At 35.9% G+C, this 21,045-nt stretch overlaps 1 long non-coding RNA gene and 2 pseudogenes across 1 annotated transcript; 2 read left to right on the forward strand and 1 right to left on the reverse strand.

Annotated features, from left to right (window-relative positions):
• Positions 1 to 439: 439 nt before the first annotated feature.
• LOC120206436 lies at positions 440 to 1,111 on the reverse strand. Its single transcript, XR_005524114.1, has 3 exons — positions 965 to 1,111; positions 651 to 895; positions 440 to 568 (listed from the first exon to the last, which is right to left on the reverse strand). It is a non-coding gene; the product is annotated as an uncharacterized LOC120206436 (long non-coding RNA).
• An 8,664-nt stretch (positions 1,112 to 9,775) lies between these two features.
• On the forward strand, positions 9,776 to 15,823 carry LOC120206426 (annotated as a pseudogene).
• Positions 15,824 to 19,084: 3,261 nt separating this feature from the next.
• On the forward strand, positions 19,085 to 20,639 carry LOC120206443 (annotated as a pseudogene).
• Positions 20,640 to 21,045: the final 406 nt, after the last annotated feature.

Consider the following 21,045-nt stretch of genomic DNA (forward strand, 5'->3'; position numbering starts at 1 on the left):
TTAAAACATCTACCCAATAAACGTACCATAATTTCTGCAGCTTCAGCAGTCATAGGAGTGCGCCATCATTCTTCGTATGTGTCATGTTGGATTCGGCCAACTTTAGAAGCAGATGTATTTTCCTACAATGTACCATAATATAATTACTATGAGTTAGTATGTATATGGAATTCAAAAAACAATTTCAATAATCTATAATACCTCCTCATTAGCTATACAAGCAAAGCTCTTCGATCCAACCGTGTGCGTAAACCTTTGTTGTTGCCTGCTAGCAACACCAACATGCTTTCGGTCCTACAATGTCAAACAACCACTTTTAATGATGATTTATAATTCGTTACAATTATTTCTGAAAAATACATCATACCTGCCCTTTTTTTGAACTCCAAAATCTGAGTGCATCTTCCCATTTGTACCTGAACATTCCAAGTGGGAATGTTTGCAGCTTCTCTTCAAGGCTGAGATCATTCTTGAAGTATTTCTTCTTTAAGGAGATCTTGTGGTCCTTCTATCTCTTCCCTAAAGTTTGCTTCATATAATCGTCAGAGACCTCTAAAGAAAATTTATCCTATACAGAAAATAAGTGTGCACCGTAAGTATACATTAATATTGAATTTCTATAGAGTATATACTAATAATGACATTATTACCTTAATAAATTCCAACACCTGATTTTTGTTACTATTAGGCATTTCGCTCCATGACTCATTATTGATCGGTAACATATTCACATTAAGTCCAACTATGCCTAAGTAACCTGCTAGAAGACGTGCTTCTGGGCTAATAGGTTGACCGACATCATTTCTTGAAACTTTGACACGAGTCCCAGGAGGAAGTTGATATAATTCCTTTAAAGTTGTACGTCCTTGAGTCTTGCGCGTTCTAGCATTTTCAACTATATAAGAAACTATTAAATGTCAGTTTTGAAAATGAAGAAATTAGTAAATAAAGTTTCGAAGTTTACCTTGAATTTATACTTCTTCTTCAACAGTTTCAGGAACTTCAGAAGACTCATGTGCATTCAATTCCTCATTATTTCTTTCTCCATGGTCTTCAAAAGCTCGAACAACCCATAAATCAGTTATTTTTCTCCTCGGCATGATATTTGTAATAAACAAACATGTGTAATAAAAAACGAATTAATTAGTGAACATATTAAAAGACAAAATGTTAAAGGTTATAATATTATAAATAAATAAATGAAGATATAAAATCGTATGACATTCTTATGTAATGTCAGTTTTCATAAATATCTCCATCAACATCCTCCCGAAGCCACTAAAATTATGTTGTATTTATGACAGTTTCATCTAAGTTTTGTGGTAGTAGAGATAAACATTCTGATCTTGTTTCAATTTCATCTCTACTTCCATCCCCGATGTCTATCAAGTCTCTAGGAGTATTTCGGAGCACAACATACCAACCGTCATCCATTGAATCGTGACAATAAAATACTTGTTTCACTTGAGAAGAAAATACATATGGTTCATCCATCAAATGTTGACCCGTGTGAATTAATCGAGAGAAATTCACCTTTGTAAACCCGAATTTATCTCTTTTTATGCATCTGTTTACATCAACCCAGTCACACCGAAACATCACAACCTTTTGTTTTCCATAATAATCTAACTCAATAACTTCCGTAAGATTTCCATAATAATCGACCTCTCCCTCCTATGGATTATTGTCCCTGACAGTAGCATAACTTGTAGTTGACGAAGTTACTATGACACTACAATTTTGTGTCCTCCTTAATCTTTCATGAGATTTCATGTGGAACCTGAACCCTTTAATGAGGAAAGCATTATATCTTTTAACTATTCTATTCAGACCTTGAGAAAGTCATTTAACATCTTCACTACATTCTCTCCCATCTTGTTTCAACATCTTCCAAATATCTAGAGTAAAATGGCATACATTCCTCTACCAAATACCCTTCAGTAATTGATCCTTCTGGATAACGCTTATTACGACAATAAGACTTCAACTTGCCTAAGAACCTATACACAAAACAACATACTACATAAATACATTTTATTAAAAGGTATAATCAGTAGTAATTTGAAACATGTAATTCAATTAACACATCTCTATTGGGTACATCCATCGATAGAAAATTGGTCCACCAACTCTTGCTTCGTGAGGAAGATGAATTAGCAGATGCACCATAATTGTGAAGAATGAAGGCGGAAATATCTTCTCCAAGTTGTATAAAGTCAAGGTGACTCAATCTTGTAGTTTATCAAGTTCTTCAACCATTAGAACTTTCCCACATATGGCTTTCATTATATTAGAAAGTTCAATGATACAAGACATCACCTTATTGGGCATGCAACCGCGAACAACTACTAACAGTAAATCTTGCATTAATATGTGATAATCATGTGACTTTAAACCTTAAAGTATTCGATCTTTAACACTGACACATCGAGAAATGTTTGATGCATACCCATCTGGGACCTTTATATCCTTCAACACCGTGCAAAACACTTCTTTTTCTTTCTTCGAAAGAGAAAAAATAGAAGGTGGCAAGAAATATCTTACATTCGGATGTAATTGCGGATGAAGATCATGCCAAATCCAATGTCCACTAAGTCAAGTCGACTCTTAAGATTATCTTAAGATTTTCTGCCATCATTCAGAATGGTCCCGATAATATTCTCACAAACATTCTTCTCAATATGCATTATATCAAGATTATGTGTCCAAATCTACTTTTTCCAATAAGGCAACTCGAAGAATATACTCCTCTTTTTCCACAAGCCTACCTCATTTGGATCAGCCTCTTCACCAGACTCATCATCAATTTGTTCGTCAACTTTAACCTCTTCATTAACCTGCTTTGCCTTTTTCTTTGATCGTGTACTACTTGCATGATTCATCTTTCCATAAGTAAAATTGATATTTTTCAACATTTTGAATATTTTAGAGCCGGTTGTTTGGTCAGGAGCATTTTGAAACTCTTCATCACCATAAAACATATTCTTTTGACATTTAAATCTATGATTATCAGGTAACCACTGACGATGTCCCATATAAGAGAACTTCTTTCCATTAACCAACCACTTCGAACATGTTTGTATAGCACAACAAGGACAAGCATAACGACCTTTGGTAGTCCAACCAGATAAATTTTCATACGCAGGAAAATCGTTAATTGACCATAATAAAGTCGTGCATAAATTAAAGTTCTCATTTATCAACACATCGTACGTTTCGACCCCTTCCCATAACTGTTTCAACCTGCAATTAGCGGCTGCATGTAAATATCAATATTATTTCCGGGGCCTTTCTCGCCGAGGATTATCATGGATAAGATGAAAGATGATTATTTCATGCAAATTCAGGGAGGTAAATTGTATGGAACAAGTACAACAGGCCAAGTACTATACGAAGTACTCATGATTTTGAATGGATTAAACCCATCAGTTGCAAGACTGAGCCTGACATTTTGAGGATATCTCACAAAACTTGGATACTTGTTGTCAAATGACTTCCAAGCTAAAGAATCCACAGGATGCCGTAATAATCCATCATCGGTTCTGCCTTCATGATGCCACCTCATAGACTCAGCAGTCTTGGAGGACATAAACAATCTTTGTAGCCTTGGTATGAGAGGAAAATATCGTAGACGCTTGACCGGTTTCTTTCTTGATCGTGCTTGAGCTTCATCCTCAGTAACATTTTCTGCCTCTCTAATCATCCATTGAGATTTTCCGCATACATGACAATAGTCCTGATTTTTTCGATCACCCCAATACAACATACAATCATTCGGACAACTATTAATTTTGTCATATCCAAGACCCAAATCTTTTATCATTTTCTTCATATATTTTCATGATTTAGGGAATTTTGCAAAAGGAAACACTTCTCCTAGTAACTCCAACAATTGCGTAAAGGAGTTACCAGTCCAACCTCCCATGCATTTTAAGTGGAAAAGACGAATGCATAAAGAAAGCTTTGAAAACTTTGATCCCTCATAAAGTTGTTCATTCATTTCATTCAGCAACTTGTAAAACTTTGTTGCTTCTCCATTTGGCTCTTCATCACTTTCAATTCTTCCCATCTTAGTGAAATCATTAACATCATTATGACAATAATTTTTTGTAACATACGGCTGATGAGTGTGCATATTAAATGCATCTCGTAACATCCCTTCTCTAAAAGTTGGATGGTGAGAAGGAGCATGATAAGTCGAATAACTCGTGGATGCAGATCTATCTGATACAAAGTCTCCATGAAAGATCCATTTTCTATACCCCGAACAAATCCAAAAACAACTAGATGCTCGTACACAACTTCACGAATGTGAGAATTAATGTTCACACAATTCTTACAAGGGCAAAGAATCATATTCTCTTGGCTTGCATTCAAAAAAGCTAAATTTAGAAAGTTTTCGACTCCATTTCGATATTCGACGCTTACCCTTGAGAAATCCATCCAACTTTTATCCATTTCGTATTTCTGGAGTTTCAATTTCAAATGTTAATTGCTAATATTATAGATAAATTTAGAACCTAAACAGAAGCATTAAACTATCAGATTTAGTGCATAATAATATTTGCATAGTATAGAACTAATCACTCCTAATATTTGCATATTAATATTTTCATAAGAGTAATACTATGTTACTTATCATCAACATATTGACCATGTTTTCAATAAGCTCCGTAAGATTTCGAGGAATTCATTAAACAGTATCTACGTATACTAAGATTTCCTAATATCAATGAAGTTGCAGTGAAGAATCTTATTGGTGTCAGAGTGGCATGTGAAACTATGAGGGGGTAACGTTTTGGTTAACAGAGATAGGGAATTAGATTCCAACCCCACCACCCACCATTTTCTTCACTGTTAACTATATCTAAATCTTTAAATTAATTATTATATGCATGTAATAAATCATGTACTACTTATTCTATTAGTTAGTGTCATGCATGCAAAGCAAAGTGATAAGGTTTTCTAATAATGCGTATATAGAAGTAGAAAACTACATGCATGTAGGGGGAGATAAACTACTACAAGAAGTAAAACAAAATGGATGTGCAAGATATTTTTAATATTACGTTTATTATTAATGATACTAACTACTCTGATTGAATTAGATTAATAAGGCTAATTAATCACTAAAGAAATAGCATTAAAGGGGGAAGATAATGGGGGTGTCGTTGGTATTTGGCCTTTTCTGCACTGTTGAAATCAGCCTTATTTTTATATATATTACGCAGTGGGACCCTACGGCCTTGGCTAGTTGTGGCATTGGAATCCCGACCATTGCATCTCATTAGAAAAAGGAGAAAAGAAAAGAGTGATTTTGATTTTCCACTTTGTCGCCATGATATTAACTTTTAAATGTCATTAAAAAAGAGAGAGATGCCTATTTTTTCTACATTTGGAAATTAGAATTACTTATTAGTTTACATTCATATAGCAGGTTCAGTGATTTATGTTATTGTTATTCTTTTAGTTTTTCCTTCTTCTTTCCCTCTTTCCCTTCAAGTTTCTCATGTGTAGTTGAGTGTATTCATGTCATACATGTGAACATGATGAAATTTTCAATTGTTTCTAGGACTTCTGATCATATTTTGTTTCTCCTGCCACAGGATAGAAGACTACGTAGTTCTAGGGGGAGAGCAGCAGTTCGTGATCATGTCTCTATTGTATCAAAGGTATTTACTTGATGTTAAGAAGAAAAAAAAAGAATTATTGCATAAAGTTGTTGTGAGGCCTTGGTGAAATTCAGACTTGTCTACTTGCTCAAATGTCTTGCTTATTGTATGTTTTTCCCTTGTTGATTTGGCTATTTTCCATCGGACAGAAGAGGAGTCAAAGTTATGAATAATTCCAAGAAATGTATGTTTCTAACTGAAGTTGGCCGTTGCAGGGCAGAGTAGCTGCTAATAGCTGTTATCAGGGTGGAACTGTAGATTAAACACTCATCAGCCAATTTAGTTTCTTGCAAGGTTGACACAGAAACAGACCTAAACATATTCAAGTTATAACTTTGCAGGTTCCTATTCATGTTTGGCCAAGACAAATAGCTATTCAGAGACGAAATTCAGAAAAGGGGGAATCCTGAGGTTTAATAACAGCTTAGTTCATACAGTTATATATGGTACTTGTCTCCCTAATAATTTACCCTTTTTTCCTTCTTTGAAATTAATTTGGAGAGAGGGAGATAGAATGCTAACTTTATGATTTCTCCTTGACCATGACCACAACTTCAATTCTTTAATTTCTTAGAGTCGGTGTTGGTAATGTCAACTGCTTTATTTCCTCGTATGACTAAAGGATTTTGAAATTTTAAGTCGGATTTTGCAAATTTAAGTCGGATTTTGGTCGAATGGTTGATTATGATATGGAAAGGTTTGTTTGTATTTTATTTTTGGTGTTGTCTCAATGAAAGTTGTAACCTCATTAAGCTTCGTAACTTTTTGCTTATTAGAGAAAGAATAACAATAACATACACAAGAAAGTTCAAAGTTTGATCCTGACCATATGTATACATGAAGATAGAAAGATACTAGTAAAACACATTTTACTCAAAACACATATAAATGTACAAAAAAAAAAAAAAACGGAAAAAGGCAGAGTGATAATGAATGTTAACCTTGAAGAATATCCAGCCCTGATTAACAGTGATTTTACCAAACTCTTCAGTGGCAATGTAGAGCAATTCCTCTGCAATAAAGATGAATTGCAGAAAATATTTTAAACAATGGACAAATTGCAAAAAATACAAAGACCCAGTGTGCACGGTGCTTCATTTAAAAAAAATTAATCAACATTTCGGGACATGGGTTCTAAAAATTCATTAAAGGAACAATGTCCATTGAATCAAAATGAAGAAATTAGCAGAAATTCGGAATAGAAATTAAGTGCTATCAAAATGAATCATAACGAAATGCTGCGAAGAAATCAAACCAAAGGAAGACAACACATTTACCTTATCTCATTTATAACGCGGAGAAATAAAGAAAAATAAGAGCGAAAAGGTCGATGGTGGAGGAAGATATTCTTACCTTTGTGACTGTCGCCGATGGTGGAAAACCGATGTGAGGGAGTTGATGGTAATGGAACTTAACAAGGGAATTGATGGAGGAAACTGAGCAACTGATTGGGGAATAATACGATGAACAGAATAGGGCTAGGGTTCAGTCGTAAAATTTAGGGTTTTTATATAACGTTGCGACAGTTGTAATCCAAACGCTGTTATAGTTGTAATCTATCGTTGCGTTTACTTAAAAAACGCCACTACTGTACAAATATATAGCGGCGTTTGTTTAAAAATCGCCACTAACGTAAACCTATATAGCAGCATTTTCATAAAAATGTCGCTAAAGTTCTATTATATTGCTGCGTTTTCTAAAAAATGCCACTATAGATTAAATCTATTGCGGCATTTGTATAAAAACACCGCTAAAGTACTATCCATATCGGCATTTGTTGAAAACGCCGCTAAATCATTATCCTTGTAATGGTATTTTTTGGAAAAACACCATTATGGATGAACCTATTACGACAGTTTTTTATACAAAGGCCACAAAAAGTTAGGTCTATGGCAGCGTTTTTTATACAAACGCCACTAATTACCTTTATTTATATAAGATTAATTGATTTTAAATATTTCATTTCTTCTCTACATAAACTTAATTTACTATCATATAGCTTAATGTAATTAACAACAACAATATATTTTAATTAAGACACACGTTATGCATACAATTACTTAACAACAAAATACATTAAAATTTAGAAACATTAAAGTTATGCATAAACAGTCTTCACCATATTGTTCACTAGAATTTAGTCTTCATTGCTCCTTCATGGGGAAAGGACGTAAGAAAGTTGTTTTCCTTGTTTGACGACGCATCATTAAGTTTTTCCTCCGTGAAAACTCTATATGGAGAAACTCTTCATCCATTTCACCAAATAAATCCCCTACCTCCGGTTCACCAAGAAGACTCCTTGCGCTCTTCAGTGCTTCACATGAAACAGATAACGACCTTCCACCTAAAATATGAAACTTGATTAGAGGTGGCTTGGAAACAGAATCAAACATTAACAAAAATTTAAATAGATGATATAAAGGTTTACTTGGAGTAACAGTAGAGGCAACATCGTCTTCATTAAGGATAGATGTTTCTTTTGTAATTGAAGATTCTTTCAACGCCACAGAGTTACCAAATTTGGTTCTAAACATCAGGTATTTATCCACTCCTCTATCATCGTTCTCATTAAGCTTTGAACATCCTACATGCGTGCGATCTATGAAATTTTAGAGTAAAAAAAATTATAGCGCCACGAACTTTCAGCGATTAATTATTACATTCAATTAGGAGATCAGACATGGGGGTGTTTTGCAATAGGAGGGCCTTTCGGGTCATCATCGAGTTTCGACGGCAAGTTCGGACTGATAGCCTCCCAACGATAATTTGATCCATCATCAGAGCAAAGACGCCACGTGGACATTCCGACAATAATTTCTCTTACTGAATGCAACACCTACTCTTTGTACCACAACCATTTGTTCAGATTTTCAAAAGTTATTATTCTTCTATTCGAAAGCATAAAAACACTGCTCCCAATTACCAGTAAACCAGTGAAACAATATGTATAGATATTATTTTCCTATTCGAAAGCTATTATTTTTCTCCATTACGTTAACTTTATGGGTTTTCCCCATTTTTAGAATACCAACAAAAAATAAATGATAAAGATCAGTAGTGAGAGCAGGGATCAAACCGTGCAATCGTGAGATAACTGTTCACCGGTGGGAGGGCCGATTTGGTCGCCAGACAGAAGACGACGTCGCCTGGAATCGTGTGAGGGCCGTTGTTGTACCAGAGAAATCCCTTTTAAGGAAGGAGAGTTGAAATGATTTTAAGGATTGAGCAGTAGAGAAAGGTGGAGCATATATTGACCCTTTAGTGGCGTTTTTTAAAACAACTCCATCGTAGTAAATGTTTTTGTTGCGTTTTTAAAAAAATGCCGCTATAAACAAATATATTACGGCGTACAAACGCCGCTAAATTATTACTCTATTGCGGCATTTTTTGCACAAATGCCGCTATAAAAAATCCTATTGCGACGTTTGTTTGATAAACGCCGCTAAATTACTTCTCTATAGCGTCGTTTGTTGGACAAAGGCCATTATAAACAACCCTGTTGCAGTGTTTATTTAAAAACACCGCTAAATTACAACTCTATTGTGGCATTTGTTTAAAAACGCCTCTAAATTACAACTCTATTGCGGCGGTTTTTGCACAAACGCCGCTATAAACAACTCTGTTCCAATATTTTAGCTATAAGCGCCGCTATATTTCTATTAAATTACGCGTTTGTCGAAGAAACGCCGCTAAAGTATCTTTTTGTGGTGTTTGGATTGTAAACGCCGCTACATGCTTAAATTTTGTGGCGTTTATCCTGAAAACGCTGCTAAAATCGCTACTACATAACACTTTTGTTGTATTGGCTTTAGCTAGCGGACATCTTTTCCTTATTATTAAACCATTGATTTCGTCATTTTCTTGTTGTTAACAAACTTATTCGTAAAGAAGCTTGACTCAGACTTTATTGGACAGCTCATTCCAAAGTATGTCGAAATATTTTATCTGACCATAATGAACCTAATTAAAAATTGATGACAAAACCATGTGGGAAAAACCCTACAGTTTCAGCGTTTAAACAATGATCATTGTTTCATGCATGCATGCATATATGTATATATATACAACAGAATGTTAAGGAAAACTCACCAGAAAACAGTAAAGTACGTAAGTTTGTAAAGAAATTAAGGAAGCAAAATGGCAGAAGCAAAGGTTCTTCGCATGAATGCAGCAGATCATGAAATTAGCTATGCTAATAATTCAGTTTTCCAAGTCCGTTATTACATTATGATGTTTTTTTCTTTTTGAAAAAATATCATGCTAACCAGTTCTTTGTGCTTGCAGAAAGCAGTAATATCAAAGGTAACACCAATCATTGAAGAATCCATTATAGATATGTTCAAGGAAATGGCTCCAGCTTGTATAAAGGTGGAAGACTTGGGTTGCTCTTCAGACCTAACACCTTCCACACTATATCTCAAGTTATTGACACTATCCATGGGATATGTAAGCGAGAAGAGTTGAAATTTCCAGAGTTTGAAGTGCTTCTAAATGATCTCCCAGACGATGACTTCAACTCTGTGTATGTACTCCACTTCACTCTGGGAAGCATAAAGAAAGAAAAGATTAAAAAAAAAGCTTATAGGTTAAGAAACATCATCTTCTATGGATGAATCGAGACGGGCCGACGATGGTTCAGGTTCTCTGTCGGATTTTGTTTCTTTGTTTGTGGATAACTTACCAAACTCCATTCATTGGAAAGGGTTATGGCAAATTATGGGTCGTTATGGTGAGGTTCTGAGTGTGTATCTTCCGTCAAAGAGGAGTCGAGCAGGTTCTAGGTTTGGTTTCGTAAAAGTTGGCAACATGGTAGAAGACAATAGTGTTAAGGAACGTTTGAATGGTCTTATGGTGTATGGTAGTAGCATCTCCGTGAGTTTTGCTAAGTATTCTTTGAAGGCTTCGAAGGTTAAATGTGTGCAGTGTAAGATGTCATGGAAAGGTAAAACTGCAAATCCTTTAGCAACTGGTATTGCTCAAACGAAGGAGGCTAGCCTAATGTGTGCTTCCTGAAAGGAAGTTGAGGGGCATGTGGATGAGGAAGAAGTAAGAAAGTTGAAGAGATGTTTGGTGGGTGTTATGGCTGGTGTTTGTAGTGTTGGGAGTATTGTTGATAGACTATATAACTGGGGTTTAGGGGATATCAAAGTAAAAAGACTTCGTGGGAACTCTTTTCTGCTCTCCATCGAGGATGAAGATCTTTTTGTCATGTTTGAAGACCTTCGGTGGTCTTACTTGAAGGAGATTTTCGTGGATGTTATTCTTTGGACAGAGTCTTTTTGCCAAAAGGAGAGAGTTGTGTGGTTAGAGATAGAGGGATTACCGTTGCATTGGTGGAATGCTGTCACTCTGAAGTGATTAGTTGGCTTGTGGGGTAGATTTGAGGCGTTTGGAGATAATGTTAGCCATCATTTAGATTGTGAAAAAGTTAATATGTTGATTTCTACTTCTTCGGAAGCTCGGATTGATGAAGTTGTAGATGTAGTGGTGGAAAATAAAAAGTTTTCTGTTCGTGTCCTTGAAGTTAGGATGGTGGACAATTCATTAGGATATCTGTCACAATCTGAAATTCTGAAGAAATCAAAGATTGAGGTTGAGAAGGACAAGGTTGAGGTTGGGGCTAATATTACATGCGGTTCACCGGTTAAAGATGATTTATCGGTGGCTTCTGAGTCGGGAAGTTCTGACGGCTTGATAGGGTCTCATTCTGTTGGCATCCCTTGTGATGTCGCATGCTCTAGTTTTGGGAAACCGATTGAGGTCGAGTGTGGTGTCGAGGATGGCGGTCAGAATGCTGGCTTTCAAATTTCAGATCATTGCAATCACGTGGGGTTGCAAAGTTTGGATATTGTTGGGGTTGATACTTTGGGTGTAGAGTCAAAAGAGACTAGTCCTATTGTAGATGGGATTTCAAAGTTGGAGGATAGAGTCTTGGTGGGCGTTTCTGATGTAGTTTCGCCAGAGATAGAGCTTCCTTCAAGGATGAGATTAAAGACTGAAACTTTATTGGATTCTCATAAAGATTTTAGGTTGGATTCAGGTGGGAAGAGTGTCGATTTAGTTTTGGGTCCTGTTAACTTTTTGGAATTAGGTGACGTTAGTAAATCGAATATCCCTATTAAAGAGAGTATTGGGGGAGTCTTAGAAGATGTGTCATGTGAGCCAGAAATGGTCTCTAGGAATAAAAAGAAGGTGCAAAAATTTGGTTTTATGATGGATATCCAGGACTCTGTCCTTTCGAAAGCGGAGAGGAATCGAAGAGATCGAGCGTTGAAGAATTCCAAGTTGAAGAAGTTTGATCTTGAAGCTAGTGAATTATCAGGTAGATCTATTTCAGATTCGGACTTGAAGAAAAAGGGGATGCTGCGTTTGCTGAAGCGGAGGAGACTTTGTCAGTAGCGAAGATGCTTGGTACTACGTTTGCTGGACATGATAGGAAGGTTCTTGAGGAGTTAGTGTCGTTAGAATTGTGTTGAGAGTAGGGAGGGAGGTGTAGTGCAGGCATATTTGTTCTGTTGTATTTGATGTTTGAGGGAGGTCCTGGAGAAGATTAGCTATAGGGTTTTTTGTTGTTTTGTTTTGCTTTGTAGTGGGGGTTTAGTTTCGGGATATTTTCAATTTTTTTTTCTAGGAAGTGAAAGTCGTCTATAGTGAATTTTAGAAGGGGTGGTATGGGTTTAAGAATTTTATTTGGTTGCTTTCGCTTGAAGATTGTGTTGTAGTTTTTTTAGAGGTCCTGGAGTTGGTTTTTAGGGGTTATATGTGTTTTTATTTTGAGTTTTACGGGTTTAGGTCTCGGGAGAAATAAGTTTGTTTAAAGAGTGTTAGTCATTTAGCATCCTCGTTATGAGTGGCTCGTGCTTTGCTTCGGAGGCTGATAGTTTGGTGCTCGGGGGTTTTCAGGTGGGGTGGTGTGCCATTTTTTAATCAATTGTGCGTGATGTGCGTTTTTGTTTCCCATGTGTGTATTTGTTAGTTATCGTTCCATCTCGGAAGCACTAAGTTAGGTTCTGTCTTATTGGCCAGCTTTTAAATTTTTGTATTGGCAAGTGGTAAGGTTTGGTTGGTCGTGATATTGGAGGGTCTAGGAGATGATCAACTTTAGTTATTTAGTTTTATATTTATACGCGCACTTCTGCTCTCCTCTTCTGACAAGTCTCATTGGTTTTCTGGCCATATTTTGAATGGCTTTGGTCGAGCATCTTTAACGGTCACTTTCTAGTTTTTAATAATATTAGGGGGCTTTGGTGTTTATTCTCCAAACATTGAGCTATGGAGGGCAGTTTAAGCAAGGTTTTTTCATTTTAGTGGGGCTTTGGTTGTTGGTCTCCAGTCATAGTGTTTTGGTGGTTATGCCCACTTTTCTGTCCAACTAGTTCCAATGTCTTGGAGGTGGTGAGTAGGGCGCACATGGGAGTGGGTGCGTGAGCTTTAGGGGATCGTTGTGGATGTTGTGGTCATTTTGGAGGTGGAATTTTGAAATCCAAAGCATTGTGTAGTGGGAAACCAACGCATTTTACATTGTGCCATTTGTTTGGTTTTCATAATTTATTGGATGAGGTTAGTGGGGCGCAAGGGGACATTGTGGGGGGTGCCGTGCACAGCTTTGGAGGGTAACCATGAAGACTTCTCAAAGTTCCCGAGGCAGTGCAAAGTGGAGGCCTTAAGCATTTCATTCAAAAGTGATCATCGAACTTGGGAATGGAATATTAAACTCGTTGAATTGTGTCATTTTCCTGCTGGAAGCTGATCTGGTGTTGCTTGTGGTTCTTGGATAGGATAATCCACAGAATCTTAGTTAAATCAAGGTGCAAGTGTCATCTTAGTCATGGATATGAACAAGTTTAGAGCTGAATCGCATGTGGCATAGCAAAGCCTATGAGATAAGCTGAGTGTTCCGCAAACGGAGGAATTCTCCAACAGCATAAACCCGTATCTTATTCAAGTTCGAAGTGTTAGAAATGACCTTCTGTTATTCGTTCCAGTTGGTTTCTCTTCTGGCATCTTTCATGGCTCCTCAAGCTCTAATGTTTTTCCTGCTCATAGTGGTGCAATGCTAAATCTGGATTTACAAACGGATCAAGATCACAGGCAAATATTTCATGAGGAATTGTCGCTTTCAGTGATTTAGCTGGTAGGGAAAGCAATCAGGACCCTAGGTTTGTTGGCTTCCATTGGCATTTAGGAAATTGAAATTGTTTCTCACGATCATCAAAGTGTGCTGTCTCTGTTTGAGCTGATGTAGTCAACGTTGCCTCTTCGGATGGATTTGATATGTATCTTTAGTTGGTTGTAGTTCTTGCTTTGTTCGGTCGGTTGCAATGTTTTCCATTGGAATTGTCTCTATTCGCTTTTGTTGTCTCTGTAAGCCTGACTTTCGATATTGGTATTTTCTTTGTATTGTTCTTATGTAGCACTCTCTTCCTCCGATTAGATTAGGGAGGTTTTTAATGAGGCTCATAAGTTGTTCTTCGTCTCTTGATTTTAATAAATCATCATTCCTATAAAAAAAATGACTTCAACTCTATGTTTATGTCGGTTCCTGATGCAGGGGGATCCGAGACAGATGATGCTGAGCTGTCAGATTGCACGTTGATGGCGCTGAGATACCATGAGTTGGCAGATCAGCGCAAAGGCGGGAATTGATTGTGACATGTTCCTCATTGGGTCGTTTTGAGTATGTTTCAGTCTTTTGGCCATAACTTTGGCTACAGGTGTCAGAATCGCGCATAAGACCCCAATCCGGAAAGCTCTTTTCGACGCGCACGCTCTCCAGATTGAGCTACGCTCCATGTGGCCTTTTTTTCAACCTCAAATTCTGCCGTTTCCCCCTCCGAATCACTAGATTTAGTTATTTTTTACTATTTATGGTAATATTTCGATTGTTAATTAGGAAGTCAATTTAAATCCGATTTAGGCAGGATTTTTGGGAGATTGCTTATTTTATTTCGAATTTCAATTTAGAGTGATTTTCGGGATTTTGCTATTTTTGGCAAAATTCGAATAAAGACGATTTTTTGCTATAACAGTCCGGTTTGTGGACTGCTTTTTGATAGTTTTGATTTTATAATATTTTATTAAACCCTAGAGACTTTTTCTCTGGTTTTTGGGAGAATTTTCTCTTGTGAATCGTCTGTCGGAGCTAGCCTACAGGATAATCACTATTCTGTCTGGCGTCAGTTCCTAATTTCATTGAGAGGATGAAGAAAACGAAAGGAGATATGGTGCAAGAAAGGTGTTTTATAGGAGGAGTTGTGAGCTCTTTCTATGGCAGACTCTTTGCAACTAGAAGCCTCCACTTTGTCAATTCTTCGTACGCGCTTCATTGGCTAACACAGGTCGGTCACTTGACCAAAATCCTTCTCTTTGATCTAGTAAAGAATCTATTTTAATCTCATTTAGCTTTGATCTTGTCATTAGCTCCCAGTTGGGCTAGAGAACAATAAGGGAAACGTATACATGGCAAGATCAAGTCCTCCCAATGTTTTCCAAGCATATGCCGACCAATTTCAGAAAGACTTCACAAAATTCTAAGCTTGCGCTCCAAAGAAATTATATCCCAAGGCCGTATGGTGCTAACCTTTATGGCTAGGAAAAATGTCGACCCCTCCAACGAAGCCTATGGCTGGGAACTTGTTGCTAAATCACTTCTTGATTTGGTTGCGCAGGTGCCAGATGATCCATTTACTCTATTTCTATGATTAGTTGAACGCAATAAACTAACTTAATTATGAATTGCAGGGAGTTGTAGAAGAGAGAGATGTGGATTCATTCAACCTTCCTTTTTATACACCTTGCAAAGAAGAAGTGGCTGAGATTGCGGAGAGGGAAGGATCATTTGAAATTACTGATCTACAAGTTTTCGAAGTGGATGCCGATCCTATAAATACAAATGAGATGCTCCGTAACAAAGACTTTGGTTTCAACATTTATACGCAAATGGGGAAAATATTGCAAATACCATCAGAGCTGTTATAGAGCCAATGATCTGCAATCATTTTGGAGATGCAATAATTGACAAGTTATTCGCAAGGCTTGCTGAAAATGTGGAGGACGCTTTAATTAATTCAGTGTTCGATAGGAGGGTTAGCATTTTGGTTTCTTTGACCAAGAAGTAGTTAATAAGGGAATTGATGGCTCAAAAGACAGCGGATAATAAGGGGTTTCTCAATTAAAACTTTTGAATATGTTCAAGTTTTATGTGTGGTTGGATGTTGTATTGTTCTCTCTTTATAATATATCAAATGAATTAATAAATGACTGCAAATCAATTATGAATGGACTTCTGAAACAACTAGACCTTATATACCATTTCAACATTTCCCACTCTCAATATGCCGTACAATGATGTATCCAAGCTTTATTATTTTTATTCTTTAATTATATTCACTGGTTTGTACTCTTTATACTCACATTTATCAGTCATGCATTACCTTTGTAAGTTTTGATTTGTGTATAAGTTATTTCGGCTGGTTGCAACTTGAGAACTTAAAACCTAAAATATCTCAAAATATCAACCAAGAATCAAAATATCTAGAATAAGAATAATCGAATTAGAGTTCCTAATATTAGTTTTGTTTATAGCTTCCTGACGAAATTAGATCAAATACAAGAAGGGATAGGATGTTTTAGCTTAAAAATTAAGGGCCTATTGAGTATTTAAATCGAAAAATTATTAAGGTTTAAGGCTTAGCTTGGATAAATTTAAACTAATAGGGACCAAAATACCATTGGACTAAAAAGTTTGGGGTAACAGTAACCCTCCCATGGTATATGTAGGTTATCCTCAGAATATGTTTCATTTGCCTATTAAGATTTTCAGTCTTCGCAATCAATATTAGAATACCCTGTAGGGATAGAATTTATACCAAAAACTACAATGGAAACAACATATTCTTCAAGAATTACACCATAATTTGAATTCAAGTATTTGAATGACAACGTCTTTCACTTATTTTTCGTATTGCACATTAACAAGTCCCTAAAAAAGAAACTTGTTCAAAAGAATATAAAATAAGACAATGAGATGCGTACACTTCATTGGATTTCATCATTCTTTCTTCTTAGTAAACATTATATTGTACCGAATCCAAAGAAGACAATGTGATGCTAATTGGTATGTTGATGTTCATATTAAGTAGATGTTCAAGCATGTAATGGACTTGAGATGCCTAAAACTTAGCTGTTTGTATTTGTGATTGTACTAGTCATAAAAATTATAAGGCATGGCTAGAGTTGTTAAGGGCAAAAATGATATCTGACTAGGCGAGTTCTTAAAAAGTGACTGAAAATGCATAAATGGACTTTAATCCATTTGACATTCTCAAATGTGAATTTATAATGAGATGATGATTTATGTATGATGTTTATGTATGTAAATCTATGTTCATTAACACTAAAATTAATAAGCCGCAGACTTCCAAATAACCTTAACAAAGAAACGTTAAAACATAAATTACAAAGTCTCTAATTGATAACTAGTTTTAAACGACAGTGGCCTGAGGGTTAATAAATGTAGTTGTCACCTCAGAAGTTTAGAATTTCTATGCTTATGAGCATATAGTTCTCATACCATTGGGAATGTTGTGGAAAATGCATCATAATTAGGTTTTTATCTGTTCCTTAAACTATGTCCTAGAATGCTTCAAGAATACATTAATAATAGCAGGATTGAAATTAAAGTATCATGAACATAAGATTATGCCCCTTGCAGTTTTGTTTGACACCTAAAGTGAAGAGGGGACCTAAAAAACAATACGACGTCAAGGAGGGCTGAGAAGGAGCGACTTAAGAAATGCGAGGCCACTGATGAAAAACATAAGATATGATGAATAATAATAAAAGGGGCAAAGTGATAATGAATTGACATGAGTGATCACAATATAAATTTTCATAGTTGGCGGCAACAAGATAAACTTAGACATAGTTTAGTGAAAAAATACTATATTTTACCCTATATTATTTTAATTTACTTTTTCATAGTTCACCAAGGCTCCACGTGCGTAATTAATTAAGAAAATGAATTTATTTGGGGAATGGGGTTGATTTGGTATTAAAGAAATATTCAATGTTTTGGAAATCATACCGGACCGGCCGGTTCAACCGGGAACCACTGTCTAGTCTGATTCAATCTACACCGGTTGAACCGCTACTAGTGAACCGGCCGGAACCGCTGAACCATTTGAACTGGACCGGCTAAAAACCAGGAAAAACTGCCAATTTTGTTATTTAAAAAAAAAATTAAACCAAACGACCTCGTTTGTTAAACAAGCCAACTCGAACTCGAGTATTGCTGAGCTCGACTAGAACTTGAAAACTTTAAAAGTAAGCTCAACTTGACTCAAACTCAAAAGCTAAAAATTATCAAGTTCAACTCAAACTCGAAATATAATATTGAATCTTGAACTCGAAAAGGCTTGAACTCAAAAAAACAATAAGAAGCTCGATTGAAGTGAAAGAATATTTCATTCAATGCTAACCAAAAGGCTTCATGATTTTGAATGCCAAATTACCTCTATTATTTATAGAAGTTAGTTGGGATGCTCTTCTATGTTTTTTAGCCATGTGGGATTGTTTTGTTCTCATATTTTTACTCTTTGGACATTTGGGATGCTCTTCTATGTTTCTTAGCCATGTGAGATCGTTTTTATAAAAAAAATTAAACCAAACAATATCATTTTGTTATGATTTTTTTAGCACCAAATTTATTTTTAATTATAGTATGTAATTATATTATTATTTAATATGTTTTACCTTAAATATTATGTTGTAGTTAATTTGAATAATTTTGTTTCACTTGATTTTATGGTTTTTAACTTATATATATAAAAAATTATTTTTTATTAAATATTTTTGGTAATTTTATTTAATTTTTAAATAATTATGACGTCGTCCGGTTATTCCGACCGGTCGGACCGGTTCGACCGGTTGAACCAATGAACCGGTAGCATGATCGGTTCGCTAACCTGACCAGTTCTGAAAACCATGGAAATATGAAGAAATAAAATAGATATCCCACGTTTTAATTTCTTCCAATTTTAATGTTTCATTTCTTCATTTTGTTTCCAGGCTTACCAAACATTGTCTGCTTTAGCTAGCGGACATCTTTTCCTTATTATTAAACCATTGATTTCGTCATTTTCTTGTTGTTAACAAACTTATTCGTAAAGAAGCTTCAGTCTTTATTGGACAGCTCATCCAAAAGTATGTCGAAAATTTATCTGACCATAATGAACCTAATTAAAAATTGATGACAAAACCATGTGAGAAAAACCCTACAGTTTCAGCGTTTAAACAATGATCATTGTTTCATGCATGCATGCATATATGTATATATATACAGCAGAATGTTAAGGAAAACTCACCAGAAAACAGTAAAGTACGTAAGTTTGTAAAGAAATTAAGGAAGCAAAATGGCAGAAGCAAAGGTTCTTCGCATGAATGCAGCAGATCATGAAATTAGCTATGATAATAATTCAGTTTTCCAAGTCCGTTATTACATTTGATGTTTTTTTCTTTTGAAAAAATATCATGCTAACCAGTTCTTTGTGCTTGCAGAAAGCAGTAATATCAAAGGTAACACCAATCCTTGAAGATCCTTAGAGATATGTTCAAGGAAATGGCTCCAGCTTGTATAAAGGTGGCAGACTTGGGTTGCTCTTCAGAACTAACACATGATGTTTTTTTCTTTTTGAAAAAATATGCTAACCAGTTCTTTGTGCTTGCAGAAAGCAGTAATATCAAAGGTAACACCAATCCTTGAAGAATCCATTAGAGATATGTTCAAGGAAATGGCTCCAGCTTGTATAAAGGTGGCAGACTTGGGTTGCTCTTCAGAACCTAACACCTTCCACACTATATCTCAAGTTATTGTCACTATCCATGGGATATGTAAGCGAGAAGAGTTGAAATTTCCAGAGTTTGAAGTGCTTCTAAATGATCTCCCAGACAATGACTTCAACTCTGTGTTTAGGTCGGTTCCTGATTTCATTGAGAGGATGAAGAAAACGAAAGGAGATATGGTGCAAGAAAGGTGTTTTATAGGAGGAGTTGCGGGCTCTTTCTATGACAGACTCTTTTCAACTAGAAGCCTCCACTTTGTCAATTCTTCGTATGCGCTTCATCGGCTAACACAGGTCGGTTACTTGACCAAAATCCTTCTCTTTGATCTAGTAAAGAATCTATTTTAATCTCATTTAACTTTGATCTTGCCATTAGCTCCCAGTTGGGCTAGAGAACAATAAGGGAAACGTATACATGGCAAGATCAAGTCCTCCCAATGTTTTCCAAGCATATGCCGACCAATTTCAGAAAGACTTCACAAATTTTCTAAGCTTGCGCTCCAAAGAAATTATATCCCAAGGCCGTATGGTGCTAACCTTTATGCTAGGAAAAATGTCGACCCTCCAACGAAGGACTATGGCTGGGAGCTTGTTGCTAAATCAATTCTTGATTTGGTTGCGCAGGTGCCAGATGATCCATTTACTCTATTTCTATGATTAGTTGAACGCAATAAACTAACTTAATTATGAATTGCAGGGAGTTGTAGAAGAGAGAGATGTGGATTCATTCAGCCTTCCTTTTTATACACCTTGCAAAGAAGTGGCTGAGATTGCGGAGAGGGAAGGATCATTTGAAATTACTGATCTACAAGTTTTCGAAGTGGATGCCGATCCTATAAATACAAATGAGATGCTCCGTAACAAAGACTTTGGTTTCAACATTTATACGCAAATGGGGAAAAATATTGCAAATACCATCAGAGCTGTTATAGAGCCAATGATCTGCAATCATTTTGGAGATGCAATAATTGACAAGTTATTCGCAAGGCTTGCTGCAAATGTGGAGGACGCTTTAATTAATTCAGTGTTCGATAGGAGGGTTAGCATTTTGGTTTCTTTGACCAAGAAGTAGTTAATAAGGGAATTGATGGCTCAAAAGACAGCGGATAATAAAGGGTTTCTCAATTAAAACCTAAAATATCTCAAAATATCTCAAAATATCAACCAAGAATCAAAATATCTAGAATAATAAATAATCGAATTAGAGTTCCTAAATATTAGTTTTGTTTATAGCTTCCAGACGAAATTAGGATCAAATACCAAGAAGGGATAGGATGCTTAGCTTAAAAATTAAAGACCTATTGAGTATTTAAATCGAAAAATTATTAAGGTCAAGGCTTAGCTTGGATAAAATTTAAACTAATAGGGACCAAAATACCATTGGACCAAAAAGTTTGGGGTAACATTAACCCTCCCATGGTATATGTAGGTTTATCCTCAGAATATGTTTCATTTGCCTATTAAGATTTTCAGTCTTCGCAATCAAGTATTAGAATACCCTATAGGGATAGAATTTATACCAAAAACTATAA

Source organism: Hibiscus syriacus, unplaced genomic scaffold (genome assembly GCF_006381635.1).
Source record: "Hibiscus syriacus cultivar Baekdansim isolate YM2019G1 unplaced genomic scaffold, ASM638163v2 tig00000477_pilon, whole genome shotgun sequence".
NCBI classification, from domain to species: domain Eukaryota; kingdom Viridiplantae; phylum Streptophyta; class Magnoliopsida; order Malvales; family Malvaceae; genus Hibiscus; species Hibiscus syriacus.